The sequence below is a fragment of the Arachis stenosperma genome, chromosome 3, assembly GCF_014773155.1.
Source record: "Arachis stenosperma cultivar V10309 chromosome 3, arast.V10309.gnm1.PFL2, whole genome shotgun sequence".
NCBI classification, from domain to species: Eukaryota; Viridiplantae; Streptophyta; class Magnoliopsida; order Fabales; family Fabaceae; genus Arachis; species Arachis stenosperma.
In genome coordinates this window covers 8,758,914-8,770,802 of record NC_080379.1, presented here as the reverse complement: position 1 = coordinate 8,770,802, position 11,889 = coordinate 8,758,914, and the positions used below count along the sequence as shown (strand labels likewise).

The 11,889-nt window shown below is 38.6% G+C and overlaps 1 non-coding gene across 1 annotated transcript; it reads left to right on the top strand.

Annotated features, from left to right (window-relative positions):
- The first annotated feature begins 8,139 nt into the window (after positions 1–8,139).
- On the top strand, positions 8,140–8,247 carry LOC130972173 (small nucleolar RNA R71). Its single transcript, XR_009083367.1, has one exon. It is a non-coding gene; the product is annotated as a small nucleolar RNA R71 (small nucleolar RNA).
- Positions 8,248–11,889: the final 3,642 nt, after the last annotated feature.

Here is an 11,889-nt window from a genome sequence, read left to right as displayed (position 1 = left end):
TTGGCTCTTGAAAGAATGATGAAAAAGGAGACATGTTACTGAGGATCTGAAAAATCATTAAAAATGATTCTTGAAGCAAGAAAAAGCAGTGAATATAAGAAAAAAAAAAGAAAAGAGGCGAAAAAAAAAAAAGAAGAAAACCGAAAAAAAAAGAAAGAAAAAAAAAAGAGAAAAAAAAAGGAAAAAGAGTTGTGATCCAAGGCAAATAAGAGTGTGCTTAAGAACCCTGGACACCTCTAATTGGGGACTTTAGCAAAGCTGAGTCACAATCTGAAAAGGTTCACCCAATTATGTGTCTGTGGCATGTATGTATCCGGTGGTAATACTGGAAGACAGAGTGCTTTGGGCCACGGCCAAGACTCAATAAAGTAGCTGTGTTCAAGAATCATCATACTTAACTAGGAGAATCATTAACACTATCTGGATTCTGAGTTCCTAAAGAAGCCAATCATTCTGAATTTCAAAGGATAGAGTGAGATGCCAAAACTATTCAGAGGCAAAAAGTAAAAGCCCCGCTCATTTAATTAATACTGATCTTCATAGATGTTTTTGGAGTTCATTGCATATTCTCTTCTTTTTATCTTATTTGATCTTCAGTTGCTTGGGGACAAGCAACAATTTAAGTTTGGTGTTGTGATGAGCGGATAATTTGTATACTTTTTGGCATTGTTTTTAGTATGTTTTTGGTATGATCTAGTTAGTTTTTAGTATATTTTTATTAGTTTTTAGTTAAAATTCACTTTTCTGGACTTTACTATGAGTTTGTGTGTTTTTCTGTGATTTCAGGTATTTTCTGGCTGAAATTGAGGGTCCTGAGCAAAAATCTGATCCAGAGACTCAAAAGGACTGCAGATGCTGTTGGATTCTGACCTCCCTGCACTCGAAGTGGATTTTCTGGAGCTACAGAAGCCCAATTGGCGCTCTCTCAACGGCGTTGGAAAGTAGACATCCTGGGCTTTCCAGAAATATATAATAGTCCATACTTTGCCCAAGATTTGATGGCTCAAACCGGCGTTCAAAGTCACCTCAAGAAATTCCAGCGTTAAACGCCGGAACTGGCACCTAATTGGGAGTTAAACGCCCAAACTGGCACTAAAGCTGGCGTTTAACTCCAAGAAGAGTCTCTACACGAAAATGCTTCATTGCTCAGCCCAAGCACACACCAAGTGGGCTCGGAAGTGGATTTTTATGTCATTTACTCATCTTTGTACACCTTAGGCTACTAGTTATCTATAAGTAGGACCTTTTACTATTGTATCTGGAGACTTTGGTAGCTATCTTCGTTTTATGCTATCTTAGATCATTGGGAGGCTGGCCATTCGGCCATGCCTAGACCTTGTTCTTATGTATTTTCAACGGTGGAGTTTCTACACACCATAGATTAAGGTGTGGAGCTCTGCTGTACCTCGAGTATTAATGCAATTACTATTGTTCTTCCATTCAATTCCACTTGTTCTTTGTCCAAGATATCACTTGTTCTTCAACTTGATGAAGGTGATGATTGACGCCCATCACCATTCTCAATCATGAACAAGGTGACTGACAACCATTCTTGTTCTACAAGCATCTGAGGCTTAGTGAATATCTCTTGGATTTCTGATTGCACGATGCATGGTTGATCGCCTGACAACCGAGTGCTCGCCTGACAAACGAGCCAACCATTCTGTGAGATCAGAGTCTTCGTGGTATAGGCAAGAACTGATGGCAGCATTCAAGAGAATCCGGAAGGTCTAACCTTGTCTGTGGTATTCTGAGTAGGATTCAATGACTGAATGACTGTGACGTGCTTCAAACTCCTGAGGGCGGGGCGTTAGTGACAGACGCCAAAAGAATCACTGGATTCTATTCCGATCTGATTGAGAACCGACAGATGAATTCCGCTATGCTGTGACCAGAGCATATGCAATTGTTTTCAATGAGAGGATGGGAGGTAGCTGCTGACAACAGTGAAACCCTACACGAGCTTGCCATGGAAAGGAGTAAGAAGGATTGGATGAAGGCAGTAGGAAAGCAGAGAGACGAAAGGGAAGGCATCTTCATACGCTTATCTGAAGTTCCTACCAATGAATTACATAAGTATCACTATCTTTATCTTTTATGTTGTTTTCATTCATCATCATATACATTTGAGTTTGCCTGACTAAGATTTACAAGATGACCATAGCTTGCTTCAATGCTAACAATCTCCGTGGGATCGACCCTTACTCACGTAAGGTATTACTTGGACGACCCAGTGCACTTGCTGGTTAGTTGTGCGAAGTTGTGTAATGCCATGGAATTGAACCACCAAATTTTTGGAGTTCATGACCAGGGATTATGAGAGTTGTGAAAAGTATTATTCACAATTTCGCGCACCATTTATCCTCCTCCTGAGGAATTTTCGAAAATTCCTTTGCTTCCTCTAGTTCTTCTTGATCAGGTTGAGCATCTTTGAAGATGTTCTCAAGCTCTGATTCTAGGCTTTCAGCCATATTAATCTCTTCTACCAGAGAGTCAATAATGTCAGCGCCCATGCAGTCATCTGGTGTGTCTGGATGCTGCATAGCTTTTACAGCATTCAACTTGAACTCATCCTCATTGACTCTCAGGGTTACTTCCCCTCTTTGTACATCAATGAGAGTTCGTCCAGTTGCTAGGAAAGGTCTTCCTAGAATGAGAGTTGCACTCTTGTGCTCCTCCATTTCCAGCACCACAAAGTCAGTTGGAAAGGCAAAGGGCCCAACCTTGACAATCATGTCCTCTATTATGCCTGATGGGTGTTTAATGGAGCCATCAGCAAGTTGGAGGCATATCTTGGTTGGTTTGACTTCTCCAATCAACCCAAGCTTTCTGATAGTGGATGCAGGTATTAGATTGATGCTTGCTCCAAGATCACATAGAGCTGTCTTGGTGCAAGCACCTTCTAATGTGCATGGTATCATAAAGCTTCCAGGATCTTGAAGCTTTTCTGGTAAGCTTTTCAGAATGACTGCACTGTATTCTTCAGTGAGAAACACTTTTTCAGTTTCTCTCCAATCCTTCTTATGACTTAAGATCTCTTTCATGAACTTAGCATAAGAAGGTATTTGCTCAAGTGCCTCTGCAAACGGAATCTTTATTTCAAGAGTCCTTAGATAGTCTGCAAAGCGGGCAAATTGCTTATCCTGTTCCGCCTTGCGGAGTTTCTGAGGATAAGGCATCTTAGCTTGATATTCTTCAACCTTAGATGCTGCAAGTTTATTCCTTACAGAAGTGGTTGAAGAAGCCTTGTTAGAGGGATTATTATCAGCACTCTCAGGTGTCTGATTCTCCCTTGGCGTTTGAACGCCAGGATTGGGTGGAAAATGGGCGTTTAACGCCAACTTTTCCCCCTTTTCTGGCGTTTGAACTCCAGAACTGGGCAAGGAATGGGCGTTTAACGCCAGCTTTCCTTCCCTTTCTGGCGTTTGAACGCCAATATTCCTCTCTGGGCTCTTACTGTCCTCAGAGGGATTTTGAACAGTGGTTTGGTTGTCCTCTGTCAATTGTTCCTTGTTTGGCTTTTTGCTCCCTTGAGCAGTGGTATTCAGTGTTCTCCCACTCCTCAGTTGAACTGCTTGACATTCTTCTGTTATTTGTTTAGATATTTGCTGTTTTGCTTGATTCAACTGCAGTTCTATGTTCTTGTTAGCAACCTTAGTATCATGGAGCATTTCTTTAAATTCTGCTAACTGTTCTGTCATCAGGAGCAATTGTTGATTGAGCTCATTCATCTGTTCTTGAGGATTAGGATCAGTGACTAATGCCATGACTTCCTCTTTTGGAATGAACTCATTGCTAGAATATAAGTATTGGTTTCTAGCAACAGTGTCTATAAGCTCTTGAGCTTCTTCAATTGTCTTCCTCATGTGTATAGATCCACCAGCTGAGTGGTCTAAAGACATCTGAGCTTTTTCTGTGAGCCCATAGTAGAAGATGTCTAACTGTACCCACTCTGAAAACATTTCAGAGGGGCATTTTCTAAGCATACCTCTATACCTCTCCCAGGCATTATAAAGGAATTCATTATCCTCTTGTTTAAAGCCTTGGATGTCCAGCCTTAGCTGTGTCATCCTCTTTGGAGGGTAAAAATGATTCAGGAATTTGTCTGATAACTGTTTCCATGTTTTTATGCTTGCTGTAGGTTGGTTATTCAACCACCTTTTAGCTTGATCTTTTACAGCAAATGGAAACAGTAATAGTCTGTAGACATCCTGATCTACCTCTTTATCATGTACTGTGTCAGCAATTTGTAAGAACTGTGCCAGAAACTCAGTAGGTTCTTCCTGTGGAAGACCGGAATACTGGCAGTTTTGCTGCACTATGATAATGAGTTGAGGATTTAGCTCAAAGCTGCTTGCTTTGATGGGAGGTGTACAGATGCTACTCCCATATGCAGCTGTAATGGGGTTAGCATATGACCCCAGAGTCCTTTTGGACTGATCAATCCCTCTTAGGTCCATAATGGACAAAAGGGAAATGATAATGATTGCAAATAGATAAATTTTGTTTTTTTTTTGAATTAAACAAAAAAATTAAAATAAAATAAAAGGAAATAAAATTCGAAAATCAAGAAGAAAACAAAATCAAAGCAAATTGAGAACTGAATCAATTAGTTAATTAAAAAGATTTTGAAAACAGCAATTAAAAAGATATGATTGAAAAAATTTTTTATGAAAAAGATTTGATTTTTGAAAAGAGGAAAGAGAAAAACAACAAAAAGACACCAAACTTAAAATTTTTAGAAAATCAAACACTAATTTTCAAAAATTTTAAAGGAAAAACACAAAGAGGACACCAAACTTAGAATTTTTATGAATCAAAAAGGGACTAAGAACATGCAAAAACGAAAATCAAGAGAAAAATAAAAGCATGCAAAAGACACCAAACTTAAAATATGAAACTAGACTCAACTAAAAGACTCTAAACTAACACAAATAAACAGTCCTAATCTAAGCAACAAGATAAGCCGTCAGTTGTCCAAACTCGAACAATCCCCGGCAACGGCGCCAAAAACTTGGTGCACGAAATTGCAATCACACTTTTGCAATCCCGCACAACTAACCAGCAAGTGCACTGGGTCGTCCAAGTAATACCTTGCGTGAGCAAGGGTCGATCCCACGGAGATTGTCAGCTTGAAGCAAGCTATGGTTATCTTGTAAATCTTAGTCAGGATATCAGAAATTATCAGGATTGATTGTAAAAAGCAAAAGAACATGAAATTGGTACTTGTTCAGCAGTAATGGAGAATAGGTTGAGGTTTTGGAGATGCTCCATCTTCTGAATCTCTGCTTTCCTACTGTCTTCTTCATCAAACACGCAAGGCTCCTTCCATGGCAAGCTGTATGTAGGGTTTCACCGTTGTCAGTGGCTACCTCCCATCCTCTCAGTGAAAATGTTCCTATGCTCTGTCACAGCATGGCTAATCAGCTGTCGGTTCTCGGTCAGGCCGGAATAGAATCCATCGATCCTTTTGCGTCTGTCACTAACGCCCCGCCTGCTAGGAGTTTGAAGCACGTCACAGTCATTCAATCATTGAATCCTACTCAGAATACCACAGACAAGGTTTAGACCTTCCGGATTCTCTTGAATGCTGCCATCAGTTCTAGCTTATACCACGAAGATTCTGGTTAAGGAATCCAAGAGATATCTACTTAATCTAAAATAGAACGGATGTGGTTGTCAGGCACACGTTCATAGTTGAGAATGATGATGAGTGTCACGGATCATCACATTCATCCGGGTTAAGAGCAAGTGATATCTTAGAATGGAAGCAAGCATGATTGAATAAGAAACAGTAGTAATTGCATTAATCCATCAAGACACAGCAGAGCTCCTCACCCCCAACCATGGGGTTTAGAGACTCATGCCGTGGAAGGTATACAAAGAAACGTGTAAAATGTCATGAGGTACAGATACAATGTCAAAAGATCCTATTAATAGCAAACTAGTAGCCTAGGGTGTACAGAAATGAGTAAATGACAGAAAAATCCACTTCCGGGCCCACTTGGTGTGTGCTTGGGCTGAGCATTGAAGCATTTTCGTGTAGAGACCTTTTCTGGAGTTAAACGCCAGCTTTCATGCCAGTTTGGGCGTTTAACTCCAAGTTTTATGCCAGTTCCGGCGTTTAACGCTGGAATTCCTGAGGGTGGCTTTGAACGCCGGTTTGGGCCATCAAATCTTGGGCAAAGTATGGACTATCATATATTGCTGGAAAGCCCAGGATGTCTACTTTCCAATGCCGTTGAGAGCGCGCCAATTGGGCTTCTGTAGCTCCAGAAAATCCACTTCGAGTGCAGGGAGGTCAGAATCCAACAGCATCTGTAGTCCTTTTCAGTCTCTGAATCAGATTTTTGCTCAGAACCTTCAATTTCAGTCAGAAAATACCTGAAATCACAGAAAAACACACAAACTCATAGTAAAGTCCAGAAAAGTGAATTTTAACTAAAAACTAATAAAAATATACTAAAAACTAACTAAAAGATACTAAAAACATACTAAAAACAATGCCAAAAAGCGTATAAATTATCCGCTCATCAGTTGTGGCCTCCCAACACCAAACTTAGAGTTTGACTGTGGGTGCTTTGGTTGACTCTGCAGTGAGAGAAGCTTTTTATGCTTCCTCTCCATGGGTACAGAGAGAGATCTTTGAGTTTTAAACACAAGGTTGTCCTCATTCAGTTGAAGGATCAACTCTCCTCTGTCCATATCAATCACAGTTCTTGTTGTGGCTAGGAAGGGTCTTCCAAGGATGATGGATTCATCCTCCTCCTTCCCAGTGTCTAGGATTATGAAATCAGCAGGCATGTAAAAGCCTTCAACCTTTACTAACATGTCCTCTACTTGTCCATAAGCTATTTTCATGGACTTGTCTGCCATCTCTTGTGAGAAATTGGCTTCCTTTACCTCAAGGGTTCTTAGTTTCTCCATTACAGAGAGTGGCATGAGGTTTATCCCTGACCCAAGGTCACACAGAGCCTTTTCAAAGGTCATGGTGCCTATGGTACAAGGTGTTAAGAACTTTCCAGGATCCTGTTTCTTCTTAGGCAATGTCAGTTGATCCAGATCACTCAGTTCATTGATGAGCAAGGGAGGTTCATCTTCCCAAGTCTCATTACCAAATAATTTGGCATTCAGCTTCATGATTGCACCAAGATACTTGGCAACTTGCTCTTCAGTAACATCCTCATTCTCTTCAGAAGAAGAATACTCATCAGAGCTCATGAAGGGCACAAGGAGATTCAATGGAATCTCTATGGTCTCTAGATGAGCCTCAGATTCCTTTGGTTCCTCAAAGGGAAACTCCTTGTTGATCACTGGACGTCCCAGGAGGTCTTCCTCCTTGGGATTCACGTCCTTCCCTTCCTCCTTGCATTCGGCCATGATGGTTATATCAATGGCCTTGCACTCTCTCTTTGGATTCTCTTCTGTATTGCTTGGGAGAGTACTGGGAGGGATTTCAGTGATCTTCTTACTCAAGTGGCCTACTTGCGCCTCCAAATTTCTAATGGAGGACCTTGTTTCATTCATGAAACTCACAGTGGCCTTAGATAGATCAGAGACTAAGTTTGCTAAATTAGAAGTATTTTGTTCAGAGTTCTCTGTCTGTTGCTGAGTGGATGATGGAAAAGGTTTACTATTGTTAAACCTGTTTCTTCCACCATTGTTAAAGCCTTGTTGAGGCTTTTGATCCTTCCATGAGAAATTTGGATGATTTTTCCATGAGGGGTTATAGGTGTTTCCATAAGGTTCACCTAAGTAATTTACCTCTGCTATTGCAGGGTTCTCAGGATCATAAGCTTCTTCTTCAGAAGGCATCTCTTGAGTACTGTTGGATGCAGCTTGCATTCCATTCAGACTCTGAGAAATCATATTGACTTGCTGAGTCAATATTTTGTTCTGAGCCAATATGGCATTCAGAGTATCAATTTCAAGAACTCCCTTCTTCTGAGGCGTCCCATTACTCACAGGATTCCTCTCAGAAGTGTACATGAACTGGTTATTAGCAACCATGTCAATGAGTTCTTGAGCTTCTGCAGGCGTTTTCTTTAGGTGAATGGATCCACCTGCAGAAGTATCCAATGACATCTTAGCTAATTCAGACAGACCATCATAGAATATATCCAGGATGGTCCATTCTGAAAGCATGTCAGAAGGACACTTTTTGGTCAGTTGCTTGTATCTCTCCCAAGCTTCATAGAGGGACTCACATTCTTTCTGTTTGAAGGTTTGAACATCCACTCTAAGCTTGCTAAGCTTTTGAGGAGGAAAGAACTTGGCTAAGAAAGCCGTGACCAGCTTATCCCAAGAGTTCAGGCTATCCTTAGGTTGAGAGTCCAACCATATTCTAGCTCTGTCTCTTACAGCAAAAGGGAAAAGCATGAGCCTGTAGACTTCAGGATCTACTCCATTAGTCTTAACAGTATCACAGATCTGCAAGAATTCAGTTAAGAACTGAAAAGGATCTTCAGATGGAAGTCCATAAAACTTGGAATTTTGTTGCATCAGAGAAACTAATTGAGGTTTGAGCTCAAAATTGTTTGCTCCAATGGCAGGGATTGAGATGTTTCTTCCATGTAAATTGGAATTTGGGGTAGTGAAGTCACCAAGCATCCTCCTTACATTATTATTATTTTCGGCTGCCATCTCCTTTTTCTGTTCGAAAACTTCTGAAAGGTGCTTGCTGGATTGTTGTAATTTAGCTTCTCTTAGTTTCCTCTTCAGAGTCCTTTCAGGTTCTGGATCTGCTTCAACAAGAATGTTCTTGTCCTTGCTCCTGCTCATATGAAAAAGGAGGGAACAGAAAAATAATAATAGGGATCCTTTTTACCACAGTATAGAGGTTCCCTTATGTGAGTAGAAGAAGAAAAGAATGTAATGTAAAGAAGGGAAGAAGAGAAAATTCGAACACAGATGGAAGAAGGGGTTCGAATTTGGGTGAGAGGAAGTGTTAGTAGATGAATAAATAAATAGAAGGAGATGAGAGAGAGATAATTTCGAAAATAAAGTAAAATAAAAAATTAAAATTTATAAGTTAATTTTCGAAAATTAAAGTTTGAAATTAAATTAAATTAAAATTTAAACAATTAGTTAATTAAAAAGAAATTTTGAAAAAGAGGAAGATATTTTCGAAAATTAGAGAGAGAGAGTTAGTTAGGTAGTTTTGAAAAAGATAAGAAACAAACAAAAAGTTAGTTAGTTAGTTGAAACAAATTTGAAAATCAATTTTGAAAAGATAAGAAGATAAGAAGTTAGAAAAGATATTTTAAAATCAAATTTTTGAAAAAGATAAACTTTCGAAAAAGATAAGATAAAAAGATTTTTTTGAAAAGATATGATTGAAATTAGTTTTGAAAAAGATTTGATTTTTAAAATCACAATTAATGACTTGATTCACAAGAAATCACAAGATATGATTCTAGAACTTAAAGTTTGAATCTTTCTTAACAAGCAAGTAACAAACTTGAAATTTTTGAATCAAAACATTAATTGATGATGTTATTTTCGAAAATTATGTAATGAAAGTAAGAAAAAGATTTTTGAAAAAATTTTGAAAAATTTTTTTGAAATTTTCGAAAATAAAAAAAATGGAAAAGATATGATTTTTTGAAAAAGATTTTAAAAAGATAAGGTTTTTAATTTGAAAATTTGATTTGATTCATAAGAAATAATTAAATTTAAAAACTTTTTGACTAAATCAAATCATATTTTCGAAAATTTTGCTTAAAATAAGGAAAAGATTTTTTTATTTTTGAATTTTTAATGAAGAAAGAGAAAAACATGAAAAAGACTCAATGCATGAAAATTTAAGATTAAAACACATGATGCATGCAAGAACACTATGAATGCCAAGATGAACACCAAGAACACTTTGAAGATCAAGATGAACATCAAGACTTATTTTTGAAAATTTTTATGAATGAAAAACATGCAAGACACCAAACATAAAAATTTTCAATGCTTAGAAAATATGAATGCAAAAATGCATATGAAAAACAACAAAAGACACAAAACAATAAAATATGAAGATCAAACAAGAAGACTGGCCAAGAACAACTTGAAGATCATGAAGAACATATGATGAATTTCTGGAAATTGCACAAATTTTAAAAACATGCAAGTGACACCAAACTTAAAATTTGACTTAAGACTCAAACAAGAAACACAAAATTTTTTTTTTTTTGATTTTTTGAATTTGTAAATTTTTTTTTGTAATTTTTTCGAAAAATAATTTTGGAAAAACGAAAAAGAAATTTTTTTGTATTTTTATTTTTTTTCGAAAATAAGTAAAATAAAATAAAATTATCTAATCTGAGCAACAAGATGAACCGTCGGTTGTCCATACTCGAACAATCCCCGGCAACGGCGCCAAAAACTTGGTACGCAGAATTTGTGATCCTTGGTAATGGCTCCAAAGATATGGTGCTCTAATCTTAATTCATAATTTGTCACAACTCCGTGTAGCTGACTAGCAAGTGCACTGGGTCGTCCAAGTAATAAACCTTGCGTGAGTAAGGGTCGATCCCACGGAGATTGTTGGTATGAAGCAAGCTATGGTCATCTTGTAAATCTCAGGCGGATATTAATTGATTATGGAGTTTTCGAAAATAAATAATAAATAAACATAAAATAAGGATAGAAATACTTATGTAAATCATTGGTGAGAATTTCAGATAAGCGTATAGAGATGCTTTCGTTCCTCTGAACCTCTGCTTTCCTGCTGTCTTCATCCAATCAATCTTACTCCTTTCCATGGCTGGCTTTATGTAAGGACATCACCATTGTCAATGGCTACTTTTCATCCTCTCTGTGAAAATGGTCTGATGCGCTGTCACTGCATGGCTAATCATCTGGAGGCATCACCCTTGTCAATGGCTGCATCCCATCCTCTCTGTGAAAATGGTCTGATGCGCTGTCACTGCATGGCTAATCATCTGGAGGTTCTCGATCATACTGGAATAGGATTTACTATCCTTTTGCGTCTGTCACTACGCCCAGCACTCGCGAGTTTGAAGCTCGTCACAGTCATTCAATCCCTGAATCCTACTCGGAATACCACAGACAAGGTTTAGACTTTTCGGATTCTCATGAATGCCGCCATCAATCTAGCTTATACCACGAAGATCCCAATATCTCGGACTCGGTCCCCTGTATTAGTAATCTAAGAGATATTCATTCTGCCTTGTTTGCATGTAGAACGGAAGTGGTTGTCAGGCATGCGTTCATGGTTGGGAATGGTGATGATTGTCACATTCATCACATTCATATTGAAGTGCGAATGGATATCTTAGAAGTGGAATAAGTTGAATTTGAATAGAAAAACAGTAGTACTTTGCATTAATCCATGAAGAACAGCAGAGCTCCACACCTTAATCTATAGAGTGTAGAAACTCTACCGTTGAAAATACATAAGTGAAAGGTCCATGCATGGCCGTGTGGCCAGCTTCCATGATCTAAGAACTGAACGTCCCAAGATGTAAATACAATAGTAAAAAGTTCTATTTATACTAAACTAGTTACTAGGGTTTACAGAAGTAAGTAAATGACGTAAAAATCTACTTCCGGGGCCCACTTGGTGTGTGCTTGGGCTGAGCTTGGAGCATTCACGTGTAGAGGCTTCTTTTGGAGTTGAACGCCAAGTTGTAACGTGTTTTTGGCGTTCAACTCTGGTTCGTGACGTGTTTCTGGCGTTTAACTCCAGAATGCAGCGTAGAACTGGCGTTGAGCACCAGTTTGCGTCATCTAGTCTCGAACAAAGTATGGACTATTATATATTGCTGGAAAGCCCTGGATGTCTACTTTCCAACTCCGTTGAGAGCGCGCTATTTGGAATTCTGTAGCTCCAGAAAATTCATTTCGAGTGCAGGGAGGTCAGAATCCAACAGCATCAGC